Below are 16,711 nucleotides of genomic sequence, written 5' to 3' on the forward strand. Positions count from 1 at the left end.
GACTCTAAGGAAAATTAGATGTCTCCAAATATGTGAATACAGGCAATACATGTAATATTACCCAGAGAATTTGCCTACATCAATGTAAAGATATAACTAAAGTTAATAGTTACATAAGATGATTTATCATTTGAATTATGAAAAATGTGCTTTCTAAAACACTCTCCAGATCTTCTTTCCTGACAGAAGCAGCAATAACAACAGAAACAATAAAACTTCTATAAGAAACAGATGGCCAAGCTTATTATAAGCCATAATGTCAGATGTCATAATAATTGCTTCCTCAAATTGACCTCCTCTGACCTACCAGCTCTCAACTTTCTTTTCTCCACTTTTTAAGATACTTACTTGTTGATCACCAAATCTAAACATAACCACCTTGTAAATATCATTGATGTTACATATGGTTTATATTTTAAACCAGATGTAAAGGGAGAAGACTATGTCTATAGTGAGCCCACCAAGATGCCTTGATCCTAAAGTCAAGTGTAAGAAAGCATCTAGTAAATTTGAGAAAAAGAACGAAAACATTGGAAGAAAGCACATTAAAGACAGAATGGATTAATAAGAGGCTATTGGAGTTAATTTCAGACATTTCTCACTGTAGGTGACATCAGAGATGTACTTTTGTTGGCACATATTTATAATACACAAGAAAATCTACGTATTTCTTAATTCCCACCTCTAATTTTCACGTAGGTAGTCTAATTTAGAGTAAGAGGGGCATTTCTCATTTCTTTTTATCTACTCTTTCTGCTCAGCTATTACTATAAGCAGAAACAACAAAAAATATATCATTCTGTCATTTGGCATGATTTTAGCCTAAATTATTATCATTTTTTTAAACCCAAGATGGTATTTTTTTGTTTTTGAGAGTGAGAGCACACACATGAATAGGGGAGGGGCTTAAGAGAGAACCTTAAGCAGACTCCATACTCAGCATGGAGCCCCACAAGGAGCGCTACACAGACTTGGGCCCTCAGAGCCTCATTCTTCACCAGGAGATCATGACCTGAGCCAAAATCAAGAGTCTGATGCTTAATCAACTGAGCCACCCAGGCACCCTTAACCTCAAGTAGTTTAATAGAGGGATCTTATTCACTATATACTAGATTCTCTGATGAAAGTGGGCTGGTGGTTAACTGGGTAACCCAACTGACACCAAAACCAAGGGGAGGCTCAGGGTCGAAAGGAAAACAAAGAAAGGAATGTGCTAAAGATAAAACTTTTATACTGAATTGTCATGCATGAAATTGAAAAATCAGTTGGATCAATTCAGACAGACCCTCCTATTAAGGCAAAATTCCAGGTTCTTTTGACTCTTGATTTGGCTCAGGCAGGTCATGATCTCACAGTTCGTGGGTTTGAGACCACGTCAGGTTCTGGGCTGACGGCTGGGAGCCTGCTTGGGATTTTCTCTCTCTCTCAGACTATTAGAGGGGCATGGTACATTTAGGAACTAAATAAATAATAGAATAGAGGTATAAAGGGCCTCAATTATTAAGGACCATATATGTGGTGTTAATAAGTTTGGAATTTATTCTGGGAGAAATAAGAAATTCTCAAAACTTCTAATCAGAAAAGTGCCAAGGTTATTTCTATGCCTTAGAAATATTTCTCTGGCTGCAGTGTGTGGAAATGATGTGGAGGAGAGGTCACTCTGGCCACACAGTGAATAGATTTGGTGAGGGAAGCTGAGGGTTGGTTGGAGAAACAAGGCTGGGGGCAACATGAAAGCATTAGAGTAAGCCATCAGGTAAGAGTGCTGGAACTAATTTAGCTGAACTGGGGAAAGAGACAAATGGACAGATTCAAGGACATTACATAGAAGCAGAATTGACACATGTGACTATAATGACAGGAGGGGCAGGTCATCCAGGATAATTCCAGTGTTGATGGCCAGAGCCTAGAGCCCAGGGAAGAAGCAGGCTTTGGGAAGCAGGTCCTGAGTGAAGTTCAGTTAAATGTGATGTCCAGCCAGACACTGGCTATAAAGGTGGGAAGTCTGAATAGCACAGACTTGGAAGTCCTTATAGCATTTGGATGTCAATTTAAGCTATGTAATCCATAACGAGTATGTTGTACAAAAGGGATCAGTTAAATTGCTGGAGAACATCAAAAGGAATAATTAGGTAAAGAGGATCTTGCAAATGTGAATGTATTTGAGATTGCCTTTTAGGTATCTTCAGTCCAATTTGAAGTTGGCCACCCCCCCTACACCTCCCAAAAAAACCTATTTAGACAGCTTAGTGATTACCTATGTCTACTAAAGTAATCCATGGTGTTTCTTCATCATTTTACATGGTTAATTAAATATAAAACCTGAAAATGAAGGGCACCTTTAAAGACTTAAAAGTTAATCATTGTTTATTATATTTACACATCATTTAAATCAATTGGCTAGTTTTGATGTCAAGTGTATTTCACTTTTATATTATCCCAAAGAATAGCAGGTTAGTTCTATAATTTCATCTTATCAAAAGCAGGTAAGAGTTTAACTCTTATTCAAAGTATCAGCTTTTAACTTAGAGGTAAAAGATGACATTTTGGAGCCAAACTTAAATTCTGTAGCTAAAAGGCTCTACAGTCTGGATTACAGATATCTACTTTGAAATACTATTTACCCCTCTTCTTTTTTAAAGAGAATAGGGGAAGACCTTGAGGCATTTTAGCAAAAGGCTTCTTTAAAACTCTTTGTGATATAGAAGTTAAAATAGAAATCAGACCTCAGAAGAAGATGAAAAGATAACACATCAAATGTGAGAGTCTGTGCCCAAACATCGCATTTGAGCCTGAGCACCAAGATTAGGCAGGGCAAAGGTCAAATTACTCTGGAGTTTTTCAGTACAATTAACTCAAGTACAATTTATAAGTGACCCTTACTAAAATTATGGTGATGATTTACAAAATTTACCCTAATGATCCTAACTGAAAGGAAATATCAGTATTTTGGGAAGTACTCCATGATGATGCCATATTTTAAAAACATTTTACATTCTCATTTCCTGAATTTAGTAATAATCATCTAAAGAAATTTCAAGCATTTTCTGGGGGTGCCTGGGTGGCTCAGTCAGTTAAGTGTCAGACTCTTGATTTTGGTTCAGGGTCATGATCTCACAGTTTGTGAGTTTAAGCCCAGCATCGGGGCTCTGTGCTGACAGGATGGAGCCTGCTTGGGATTCTTTCTCTCTTTCAAAAAAAATTTTTTTTAATAAATTTTTAAAAAGTAGAAAAAGGAGGAATTCCAAGCATTTTCTAACATCTGGTTATTATTTAGGTGTTTATTTGGCATTTTTTAACAATCACCTAATAGGATGTTTCATTGGGGTCTTTGATTCAGATTTCTTACCCAGGAGTCACATGATCATTTTTAATCCACTAGTAATTACATTGGGACTACCCTTAAGTGAACAGAAAATATAAATATAAATGATTCAGAGTTTCCAGAAGGGAGCTGGTTATTTACCAGGAAGGATAAAATTGGCCACCTCTTGTTTTATCAACATACCTGATGGATACTTGCAAGAACATAGGGTTATTAATTAAATGTGTACTTCATTGAATGTACATATAATAATGGCAGTACTCCTGCAGAAAGACTTCTCAAGTTCAGAAAACCCCTCTTACTTGTAATGATTTTCTGTTTTATGATAATTTCTTGTAGTATATGAATCTCTGATACTTGGCAGGAACTTTTTATTTTCTTTTTGCCATTAACTACTTATAAAAGAGACAACCTACTACTTTCATAACTTGGCATTATTTAAACTTTTTTTTTTTTTACCTAAACCCATTTTTCCTTTAAAGTGGAAGTTGAAAATCAACATTCTTGTGTCATTGCATAAATCTATGATTACTATGGATGACTCCATTTATATGTGATTTCACCTACCTCTCATCATTACTGTAATAACTATAAAATCTATTTTAAGCCTCAGATTCTCTCCTGAAAAATTTAATGTATGTATACAATAACTCACTGGATAATGCCATTTGGATATCCTACAGAAGTCTCAAAATCAGTATGTTTCAGACTGAGGCTTTCCTCCACCCATTCCTCCTTGTTTAATGTTACCAAAATTTCATCATTCACCCAAGCCAGAAATCATGAGATACCTAGAATTTTATTCCTCTTCTCTCCTCATAAGAAATCAGTCAGGATTCATGATGAATCTATTTCTGAAATATCACTGGAATCTGACCCATCTTTTCCACTCTTGCCAGCACTACTTAATTTAGGACCACTTTCCAGAATTACCAAAAGAGCCTCCTTAATATTATATCTGTTTCTCATATTGCCCCATGAGTCCTTTCATTATAGTGCTACCAGCATTACATTTTAAAATGAAAATTTAAAAACTTGAAAAAAATGAAAATTCAGTCATGTTATTTCTGCTTTAAAATTCCCAGTCATTCCCTCTTTTCTCAGATTCTTTTTTTTTTTTTTTTTTTTTTGGCCTAGGTTCAATATAGTTTATTAATGGGACATGACTAGGTAGGACTTCCCAAGCCCCTTTCCTTCCTCAGGGTGTCTGGGTTGGAAACTGTGGATGTCAGGAGATTCTCAGTGTGTTGGTGGATGGGGCAAGAATTCCTCAACAGCTGAGGGCCTCTCTTTTCCTCTTGTTCTGGCCTTGGCTGGTGATCCAGGGGGCTCTTACTCCTTGGAGGCTGTGTGGACCATACAGCCCATCACCTGATTGCTGTAGCCAGATTCATTGTCATACCAGGAAATGAGCTTGACAGAGTGGTCATTGAGAACAATGCCAACCCCAGCATTGAAGATGGAAGAATGAGTGCCACTGTTAAAGTTGAAGGAAACAACTTGGTCCTCAGTAGAGCCCAGAATGCCCTTGAGGGACCCTCTAATGCCTACTTCACCACCTTGATGTCATCGTATTTGGCAGTTTTCTCTAGGTGGCAGGTCAGATCCATGATTGACATGTTGGGGGCAAGGACACTGAAGGCCATGCCAATGAACTTCCTATTCAATTCAGGGATAACCTTGCCTACAGCCTTGGTGGCACCAGTAGAAGTAGGAATGATGTTCTGGGCAGCCCCTTGGTCATCATGCCACTGCTTTCCAGAGGAGTCATCCATTGTCTTCTGGGTGGCAGTGATGGCATGGACTGTGGTCATGAGTCCCTCCATGATGCTGAAGTTGTCATGGATGACCTTGGACATAGTGGCCAAGCAGTTGGTGGTACAGGAGGCATTGCTGACAATCTTGAGGGAGTTGTCATACTTCTTATCATTCACTCCCATCACAAACATGAGGGCATCAGCAGAAGGGGCAGAGATGATGACTCCCTTGGCCCACCCTTCAAGTGAGCCTAAGCTTTATCCATGGTGACAAAGACCCCGCTGGACTCCACAACATACTCAGCACCAGCATAATCTCATTTGATGTTGGTGGGATCTCATTCCTGGAAGATGGAGATGAACTTTCCATTGATGACAAGTTTCCCATTCTCAGCCTTGACTGTGCTGTGGAATTTATCATGGGTAGAATCGTACTGGAACATGTATTCCAAGTAATTGGGTTGATGAAGGGATCACTGATGGTGACAATATCTACTTTGCCAGAGTTAAAAGCAGCCCTGTTGACCAGGCGCCCAGTACAGCCAAATCCATATTTTTCTCACCTCTGCCATCGTGTCTCAGGGACACGGCTGACACTGCATCAGAAGATGCAGCTGTCTGCTGAATGGGGAGGAGCAGAGAACCTAAAACCCAGATTCTTTAGTATGACTTACAAGATTGATAGAGTTCCTCTGTACAAAATGCTTTCCATAATTGAATTATATCCACGAAGGCCTCCCTTATGATATTATAAGTTCCATAACCCAGCAACCAGAAGAGGTCATATGACTAGTTCTCAACAAAGGCAAAAGTAAAGTGTGCTACTTGGCAATTCAGACCTTAAAGGGAAAGCCTCTAGCTGGACATAGAACCCCAATCTTGACACACAGTTGAGAGCCTTAACACAAAAGGAATCAGGTCCCTGAAGCACTGTGTAAAAAAGAACTCCTAGTGGATCTGTAACATCCACACTGGACTGTTATTAGAGTTAGAAATAAACTTTTGTTGTGTTTGAGCTATTACATTTTGAGGCATATTTGTTACCATAGTTTAACCCACCTCCATGTAATACACTCCAATATAAATAAAAAATATATTTATTATAAATTATATTATAAATATAATTCCATCCCTAATTGTGTGTACAACTTTATCTTTTATACCGATTTCCAACTTCTCATATGTATCCTAAGTTTTACCTATACCAAATTACTTAAAATTCCATAGATAAGTCATGCTCACTCTTGCTTTTATACTTTTGCTCCTGCAGGGTTATACCTTTCCTGCCTTATGCTTTAAGACTGAAGCAGACAATGCTCCTCTGCAGAGAAAGAGAAAGAAAGAAAGTTTTTCTTTCTCTCTGTTGTGGAATGAACTGTATTTGCCCTCCCCTAAATTCAGAAGTTGCAGCCCTAACCCCCAATACCTCAGAATGTGACTGTATTTGGAGACAGGAACTTTACAGAAATCATTAAGGTTAAATGAGGTCTTTAGGGTGAGCCCAATCTGACTGGTGTACTTAAGAGGACACACAGAGAGACATTCATACTTAGAAAAGACCATATGAGGACACAACAAGAAGGTAGCTGTCTGCAAGCCAAGGAGAGAGGACACAGGAAAAAGCAAAGTTGCCAACACCTTGATCCTGGAAGTCTGGCTTCCACAACCGTGAAAAACTAGATTTCTGTTGTTTAAACCATCCATTCTGTGGTATCTTGTTAGGGCGGGCCCTAATAAACTGGTATGCACTCCTTGTAGCAGGATGTTTGTCCCTCTGAAATTTGGGAGCATTCTGAGATGCCTACCTTTTTAGCACTTATCGTAGCTTTTTTAAAAAAAAATTTTAGTGTTTATTTATTTTTGAGAGAGAGAGAGAGAGAGAGATGAAGCATGAGTGGGGGAGGAGCAGAGAGAGAGAGGGAGACACAGAATCTGAAACAGGCTCCAGGCTCATAGCTGTCAGGACAGAGCCTGATGCAGGGCTCGAACTCACAAACCGTGAGACCATGACCTGAGCTGAAGCTGGACGCTCAACCGACTGAGCCACCCAGGCACCCCAATTATCGTAGCTATTTTTAAATCATTGGTTTACTTGTCTGTCTCCCTAAGTCTCTGTGAATCTTTGAAGGAAGGAACTTTGCCTTATTTATCTGCTTCACTGCCCCCTGATGATATGTTGGAAAACTACTGTGGGAAGTGGATAATCGTTCTTTAGAATGGATTACTTTTTTTCTCCACAACTGGCAGCTTACCAGTAAGTAAATAAGTAGTCGTTGGGGTTTTCGCTTGCTGTGAATCCTCCTGACATACCTGGCCAGGCTGCCAAACATGTGGCATTGATTTTGATACAGGATTTCATTATTGAAGACTCTGCCTTGCCATTTTTAATATTGATATGTTGGTATCATTTTGCATATTTACTAAGGTCCGGAAGATGAAGATGGGTTTTAGAACAAGAACAAGATCTTTCAGGAAAGTTGGTGGAGTTGTTGTAGTGAACTGCTTTTAGTATTTTATCCACATTACAATAGCCTCTTTTTTCCAAGAACTACCCCTTTATGCGGAGGTGGGCTTAATCCAGGCTGTGTGCCTCACTTGGTTGGACCAGAGTGGTCACCAGTTCCAAGTCTGAGTAATACAGTTTGATTCGTACATGTTGAATTGAGAATGAGAGAAGGTAATCTTGGTCTCTTTTGAGTGGTTGAAACCAAAGAGATATAAAACTCCAGAACTGTGAGATAGTCATGTGCATTGAGAAACAGACATTTGACTGAAGAATGAGATATATCCCAAATACAGAAGTTGTGTAGAAAAAAAAAAGACTAACACATGGCCACAAAGAGAGAATGACAGAAAGACAGAGAGAAGGAGAGAGAGAAGGGTTGAGAGAGAGACAGAGAAATGGGAGAAGCAGCTGTAATGCCAGTTAATTTTATTTCTTCATTTCAGTTCCTTGGGAAGTCCTATTACACTCTTTGCTCTTGGATTCCATGAGATTTTAAAACAAATTCCATTTTTATTTAAGCCACTTTGAGATTGACTTCTGTTATTTGCAACAAAAGGGTCCCTTGCTTCAACCAACTAGATAGCATAGTTAACATTTGTAATTTTTGATCACCCAATTCATTCTTCCTGGATTTGGGTAGTAACACTTAAACCATCCTATTTAGAGTGACTTCCCTTTATTGTAGCACATAAGGTTCATTAGGGCCAACCCCAGGCCATAATAATTAGTTCAAGAAGGGAAACACGATCCAAACTGGGCTAATATCTCCATTTGCTAGAACTAAGAAGTTGTGAGGAGCTGAAGAATTTTTTTTCTACTAAGGTTGCCTAACTAGTAAGGATGATAGCCTGTAGCTTTTCCTGTTCATCTTGCCTGCATGAAAAGAGAACATTCCTGAGAATAAAACCAGTGCAGGAGAAGGCAAAGAACAAGACCAGAAAAACCCAGATTCTCCAAATGTCATGTAGGCATCAAGATCCTTAAGAACACAAATGGTACCTAGCATGTCATTTTGGGGGTGTCTTTTTACAGCCTTACCTCTTCATTTGAATATTCTGCCAAATCAGTGCTCTATCATCAGTGGATTTTAGTTAGATTAAGTAAGAAGGGTTACTATTTAAGTCCTTGTTATTCCTTGCCATCACAACAAACCATTTGTGTTTGTTCTCCAAATGCTGAATCCTAAGTAGTTACCCCTTTCCATCTCACTACCACCAGCTTTGTGAGAACTCCTGATCTGAACCAGTCTAATAGCCTCGTGATGCATCTCCAAGTCTCTACACTCTTCTCTCTCGAATCCATTTAACAGAGTGTAACGAGAAACATCTATCTAGTCACGGTTTGGGGCCATGGCTGTTATACAAATTACAGACAGTGTATATAAGGGAACTAACACTGTGCATGGCATATCGATTAATATTAAAATGTCTACAACTATAAAGATACCCCTAGAATATTAACAGGTAATTATTTTTTAGTACTAACTGTCTACCTGGTGCTTTATCTCATTTATCCTTTTTTTTAATATCAAATTTATTGTCAAATTGGTTTCCATACAACACCCAGTTCCTCAATACCCATCACCACCCTCTGCTCCCTCCCGCCCCCATCTACCCTTAGTTTGTTCTCAGTTTTTAAGAGTCTCTTATGCTTTGGCTCTCTCCCTCTCTAACCTCTTTTTTTTTTTCATTTATCCTTTACATTAACTCTTTGAGGTACTTTTGCAGGTGAAAACCCCAAAACTCAGAGAGCTTAAAAAACACAAATTTAGAGAGTGGTTGAGATTATATTCAAACCAGGGGTGACTGACTTCAAAGTCTTTGCTTAATTTCCTTACTATCTATTACATCTCTCTACTATATAATTTTTATATTTTCTAAGCAGAAAAACAAATCAAACGTGGCCCCTTCTAACTTGGAGAAGCTGATAACAATGAGACACAAAAGCCGATCTTAGAAAATGCACCCTCGGGAGCCTGGGTGGCTCAGTCGTTTAAGTGGTTAAGCGTGGGACTTCAGCTCAGATCATGATCTCATGTTTTGTGAGTTCGAGCCATTCTTCTGACTCTGTGTTGACAGCTCGGAGCCTGGAGCCTGCTTCAAGTTCTGTGTCTTCCTCTTTCTCTGCCCTTCCCCTACTTACGCTCTGTTTCTCTCTCTCTATCAAAAATAAATATTAAAAAAAGAAAATACACCCTAATACCCTGCTGCAGATCCTTCACTTCATGTTTTCCTTACAGCTTTGCAGTTTTGTGAAAAGCAGCACATGAGAGGTTTTGCTCCTAGCGTGGGATGTGGCCTTTAGGACAGAACACCTGCTCTCAAATTCAGACTGCGTCCCTACCCACCAGTGTGTGTCTGTGCATATGAAAACCAGAGAGAGTGACTCTAATAGACTAAATTGGGATGCTTTCCAAGGACTTGGAGTCATGGGACAACAGATCTTATACAATCTAATCTGACTTGATTTGGCATAAAAACGTTGTTTTTTTTACAAAGAGTTTACACTCCCATATACTGAACAGATCCAGCTAAGTATTGCTGTTATTTTCTTCATGTTAAATTAAAAAGAAACAAATCACAAAGCAGGAATTCCTTCTTCAAAGAAAAACTATCTTTATCTTTTAAAGTCCTTGACTTATTGGGGTGCCTGGGTGGCTCAGTTGGTTGAGCGTCTGACTTTGGGTCACGATCTTGCATTTGGTGAGTTCAAGCCCCACATAGGGTTTGCTGCTCTCAGTGCATAGTCTGCTTCAGATCTTCTGTTTACCCCCCCCCCCCCCACTTGCACTCTCTCTCTCAAAAATAAATAAAACATTAAATAAATAAATAAATAAATAAATAAATAAATAAGTCCTTGACTTATGGAAGTGCATGAAGAAAACGTATAGTGACCCTTTGAAAGTCACATTTCCTGTTGTATGGGGTTGGGGTGCTCACAGAGACTTGGCCGGCAGTCCACCCTACTGACGTAGTTCACACACTTAGACTTCTAGTTTAGTTTTCCCTTTTGACATTCCTACTCCAATAGGACTGAGGCCCAGACCTGAGTCCCAGCGCACTTGGCTAGGGTCCTGACTATTTTTGCTTCAGGAATCAGGTGTGAGTGGTCACAGGTCTTAGGTTTCAGCCCCTCCTACATTTTACTTTCATTCATTGATTTGCCCCTGTGTGTCCTTGAGAGGTTTATATCATTGCAAATATAACTACCTAAGAAGGATTTCAGTGACCAGAAGTAGCAAGATAAATTAGAAAAAGAATAAATTCCAGGGCCTCAGACCTGGGTTTGCTTCATTACCTCGGTAGTATGTTCTTGGGAAAGTCAATTATCTGCTGTATGACTTAGTTTCCTCATTGGTGAAAATGGGGATAACCATTTTTATTCTCAGGGCTTTTGTTAGAATTAACCATGATATCACAGGTAGATATATCTAACACTGTGTTTAAGCTAAAGTAGATGCTCAAGAAATCTATTTTTTCTCACCTTCTGAAAGTAAAAAAGAGATTCATATGTTTAGAAAAACAACTCAAGTTAACTTCTGCATTAGGCAATACCCAAACTCAGTGTCTCACACTGCTGTAGACTGGGATTGTTGGACTTCAGGTTGCATTGCTGGGACTCATGACAGCTGATGTGTCATGCATTGCTTACATCATTGTTGAGAATTTGCAACAAAAATAAGCAGCATGATATCATTTAGAAACAGTTACACTCCATACACTCTTGTTTATTTATCTGTGTATACATGTTCTAAAAATTTATATTTACACATGCTATGGCTTGTTTTGTTTTGATAGGATGGGTGATTGTTTCTGCTTAGAAATCCTAAGAAACAAAATATTTTTATAAAATGTTCATAGTAATCAAAACATAAGTTAAGTGCCAGAGAACACAATCATGGATTTCATCAGGGCTATAGACATAGTGAGTGTAATGGAATAGTAGGGTTTTCCTGTAATGCCTGAGACAGACTCTGGACCACGCTTCACTGCCTGGGGGATCCAGTAATGGCTGGTATACAAAATCAGCACTCCCTGCATAATTGAACATGAATCTTTGAGCTTTACATGTTGCCACTAATTTGAAAATAGCTGCACACTAATTTACATTCATTTTTCTGATATTCAAAGAAAATGGAGAGAGATAATCTAATCACTGAGACTGGGAACTGGTATAACTCCATATACAAGTAGTTTAGCAAGTATGTCTGATATTTTTTTTTTATGTACTTCATTCCTGTACAGGATTTTTTTAAATTATAAAGAAACAGATGGAGCAGACCTTGCAAGAACTGAGAAAGAAAAAATGATCAGTGACATTTCATCTGAATTGGGAATAATTTCTCAAGTCCGTCTACATTCCTGGCTTAATTAAGATTATGAGTTCATGGTTCATGTGTCTGAAAATTAAGATGAATATTCTGATCATGGTCAAACTGGGATCTATTGAATGGGATTTGTGAAATCTTTGTTATAGTTTCTGCATTTTCAGGATGATATTGTAACTATAGGTATGTAATAAAATCTAAATTTTGTTTCCATTTTCTTATCATTCTGAGGGATGTGCATCAGAGCAAATTCTCCAGTCTTGGGTAAAAATGTCAGAAAAAGACCCTTGTGTTTACTGTTACAAAGTGAAGATATTTCCTGCAGAGACCCTTGTCCTCAATTTCAGCACCCTAAACATGGAGACAGGGAGACTGAGGAAAGACAATGAAGAGACAGTGTAGGTGCAGAGCAAGCTCACTTTTGATATCCATTCAAATGTTAGTAATAATGTATTTTAGTACTAGAGGGTATCTTCAGTGGGAGTACTCCAACTCTCTGGCATTCTTTGCTATAATTTGACCTCATCGTTAAATGCTCCTAACCAGGTAGGGGTCTGATGTGTTGCTCCTGACAAGCCTACTCTTGCTGTGGATGGTTCTCCTTCCCAAATGTTTCCTGTAGATAGAGATCACAAACGATAAGCAAGGATGTTTAGAGCATGTTTCTCAAAGGCTCTGCTAGCATTAAAATATTTTCTTAGAGTTAACTATTGGAATAGATTCAAATATAGTTTGCACCTTATCCACAGAGCTCCTCTGTTGTCTCTTCATGTGTGGGGTAAAGAGGTCAAGAGAAAAGTTTTTAGCGATGGGGAGTGAATTACACATACACACACACACACACACACACACACACATACACACACACATACACATGCCTACAAATAGAGATACAAAAGGTTTGTTTCTTTTTTTTTTTTTTTAATTTTTTTCAACGTTTATTTATTTTTGGGACAGAGAGAGACAGAGCATGAACGGGGGAGGGGCAGAGAGAGAGGGAGACACAGAATCGGAAACAGGCTCCAGGCTCTGAGCCATCAGCCCAGAGCCTGATGCGGGGCTCGAACTCACGGACCGTGAGATCTTGACCTGGCTGAAGTCGGACGCTTAACCGACTGCGCCACCCAGGCGCCCCCAAAAGGTTTGTTTCTTACAAAACACTTGGAACAGTTTAAGTCCCTAGGGTTGAGACCTCTTCACTTAAGAAGTTTGGCATTTCATCATTTTCCAGGTACAAAATATAGTTCCACATTCCCCCTATGCTCTAATTTGCTTTCTGATGTTGAATGTTATTAATAGTCAAGCAACATTAAATTAGCCACACATCTCTAAGTTGTCCAAAGTGATTGAGCATCTCCTTTTAAAGTGTCCCACAAAACCAGAGAATACTTGAGACAGTGTTGAGAAGGGAAGAATATTCCAGACAAGAAATGGCAAGTTTAAAATTGGAGTCAAGAAACAAAGTAGTTCAGAAGAGTATAGTTCAAGGGAAAGGAATGATTAAGTTAAGCAAATGGTAAAGGTCATGATGGATTTTGTAAGCCTTGTGAAAGAGTTTGGAAAACAACGATACGCACCATTAACCAAAAAGAGAAAAACGTCAAGGACATTTGTGCTAAGACTTGAGTTGTGTGGTCATTGATGCATTCCAACCTGGGCTGCTCATATTTTGATCCGTTTGTCATCTGTTGAGAGATACTGGTGGGAAGGCTAGTAAAGATATGGATACTCCAGAGCAGTGCTGTTCAATAGAGTATTCTGTACGATCAGGTAACCACTATACACATATGGCTATTGAGAATTTGAGATAAGTCTTGTGCAGTGAGGATGGTAATTGCCTTTAGCTCAGTGGGTAATAAAGGAAAAATAGGGATAGGTTTTTTGGGGATTAAATGCTAGGAGATATGGGCAGAACTCCAAAATCCATTCTGCAAATCAAGAGCAATATTAAGAACATGGCCAAATTCAGTGACATCAGGACAACCAAATCTGAAGACTGAGTGTGTCGAAGTGCAGAGGCATATTCCTGAATAGTTTGGCAAGAGTTAAGGAGCAGAGCAGGGTTGTAGGAGAGTCAGAAAAATTCTTCTGGACCTGATTCACTGAAGTAGCCTTGCCTTAGAAACATAAGGTGTGGTCTCCCCAGGTCGATGTTCATTGTTCTTAAAAAGAAACAGACTGAAATCAACACCCTGCAGCCTGTGGAGAGATTAATTAATTAACCAAGAAGAAACAAAGCAAAAGACGCCTCGAAGGTCTTTCTTCTTGGGCATTTAGAAATGTAAATATTTGCCATCACAAAATGGCCACCAATTATAAATGAATATTAGTCCAAAACTATGAAGAGTTATTTTTTCTTTAATGTTTATTTTTATTTTTGAGAGAGACAGAACATGAGTGGAAGAGGGGCAAGAGAGAGGGAGACACAGAATCTGAAGCAGGCTCCAGGCTCTGAAGTGTCAGCACAGAGCCTGATGTGGGGCTCGAACTCATGAACCGTGAGATCATGACCTGAGCCAAAGTTGGACGCTTAACCATCCGAGCCACCCAAGCACCCCTATGAAGAATTACTTTTAAATAAATACTGGTTTCTTTGTCTGCAGACCTAGACTCTAAAATTATTCAGGCAACTGATGAGAAAGGACTGAGGCAGGTTTGTGGGACTAGTTTCTTCACCTCACTGACTCAGAAGTTCCTCGTAAGTAAACTCAGGGAGTGTCCCTCTTCCAGGCGGGAAATGAGCATGCTCCATTAGTGAGCCACTACTTCAGACAAAATCAGACTGAAAACACATAAGAAAGTCAAACATGCAAGAGATGTATTTTAGAGTGGAATTCTGTTCCACAGAGAGGAACTGGTATAAATTTGATAATTATGCCTAACTTTTCACACATAATACTGGATAATAAATTCTAGCACTTCATGCTGTTCTTTATTCTTTTCTTTCATAAAGATACAATTAATTTAATGTCAGTGTGCCCCAAACAACTAAATGTTAACCATCCATTACACGCTTAATTGTTTTCACCTTTGTCTTATTTTCACCCTTTTTTTTTCCATTAGTTTATGCATATTTGTATTTTCATTTTCCACACATTTTTTATTCTTTTAGTGGTTATTTTTTTTGAAGGACAGAGAGATAGACAGTGTGAGTAAGGGAGGGGCAGAGAGAGGAAGATACAGAATCTAAAGCAGGCTCCAGCCTCTGAACTGTCAGCACAGAGCCTGACACGGGGCTCGAACACACAAGTGGTAAGATCATGACCTGAGCCAAAGTCAGATGCTTAACCTACTGAGCCACCCAGGCTCATTTTTTAGATAATAAGAGAAAATCACAATAAAATGGACAAAAAATTTTGCAAAACCAGATTTGCTCAAGACAAATTTAGAGATACTCCATAGCCTATAGGAAGACATAGTAAGAAATACATGTTTATTAGCTGATTATAAATCTCCAAATTTGACATAGGAAAGGTCATGCATAATAATGGTGCCAATGCATAATTCACAAAAACACAGACATAGAAAAGACAAATGTATCAAAGCCAAGAGTAGCCTCTTCCGTTCACTCTATTTCACTACAATTTGCCCTTTAGTTTAGATTCCTTGGATATTTCTGTGTGATGGAGAATCACACCAGTGTACCTTGAGCAGGGAGATGTAGAGAAGAGTTGAAGATGATTGGGCAGGCCTGGTAAAGAAAAATAGCAGAATACTGATATTTACTGAGCACCGCCTATGTGCTTAAAGATGCAGTGAATTATCTCACTCTTCACAACAGCCCCTTGGCTCATCACAAAAGTATTTTTTTTTTGGCACCTGCAATGTGCCAGGTTCTGTGCTTGGTAAAGACAAGGACGGATAAGATCAAGCCAGTCTCTGCTCTTGTGAAACTCATATTCTAATTCAGAAAACAAAGAAAGAAGTAAACAAAGAAGCAAAAACAAGTTACAAATTAGGATAGGCACTGTAAAGGAAACAAATTAGATAAGGTAGAAAATAATAAGAGAAAACTACCACAGATAGGAAGCATAAGAAAGAGAGCTTTGAAAAAGTATTTAAGCCAGTAACCAAAGGAAGAAACAGAACTATATATGCAGGAAATTGAGAAAAAAAAGTGGAATACCATGTACAAAAGTCCTGGGGTGAGAAAGATCCCTATGTCTACTGAGAAATGAATAAGCTGGGGAAAGAAGAAGAAAAATCATTAGGAGGCCATCAGTAGTGACCTTGCTGAGAGACAAGTTTTGTGTGGATTAGAATAGCAGTACTCAAGATGAAGCGTAGTGAACAGTATCGAGACATATTTTGGAGGCAAGATATATTTTACAGTAGTACTTGCCACATGGGCTTCTTAATATCCCCTACTTTAGCAGATGAGAAATAACCTAAAAAGTTAGGAGATTAACCAAGGGTCTTACAGGAAATAACTTCAAGATGGGGGTTATGAACCCTGCCTTCCTTAAAGTCCTTTCCATGCATCGTACTTCCTAGCTTTATTAATTCAAGGTCAATTCAGGTTTACAGAATCCTAAAAGTAGAAGCTTTTGCCAGTTTGATGATTCTGAATTCAAATATGCTTTAATAACCTGGACAGCATACAGATTTTTAGTTCACAAATCCATAACTTCATTTCATCTAAAAAAGGCACCAAGTTCTACAAGCTCTCCAGATATAGTTGTTCTGCACAAAATACCAAAACACTTTGCATTTCTTCCAGCGATGTGCAGTGTTAACACCATGTATATGAAAATTTTTCCATTGACTAAAGCAGCAATTTGTAGCAATTGTGAACC

At 38.7% G+C, this 16,711-nt stretch overlaps 1 protein-coding gene and 1 pseudogene across 5 annotated transcripts in view; both read right to left on the reverse strand.

Moving 5' to 3' along the window:
• The window catches only part of PTGER3 (prostaglandin E receptor 3), a 173,428-nt gene that overhangs the window by 65,038 nt on the left and 91,679 nt on the right, over window positions 1-16,711 (reverse strand). The window lies entirely within an intron of this gene.
• LOC123379384 lies at window positions 1,865-8,855 on the reverse strand (annotated as a pseudogene).

The sequence above is a fragment of the Felis catus genome, chromosome C1 (genome assembly GCF_018350175.1).
Source record: "Felis catus isolate Fca126 chromosome C1, F.catus_Fca126_mat1.0, whole genome shotgun sequence".
In the NCBI taxonomy this organism is placed as follows: Eukaryota; Metazoa; Chordata; class Mammalia; order Carnivora; family Felidae; genus Felis; species Felis catus.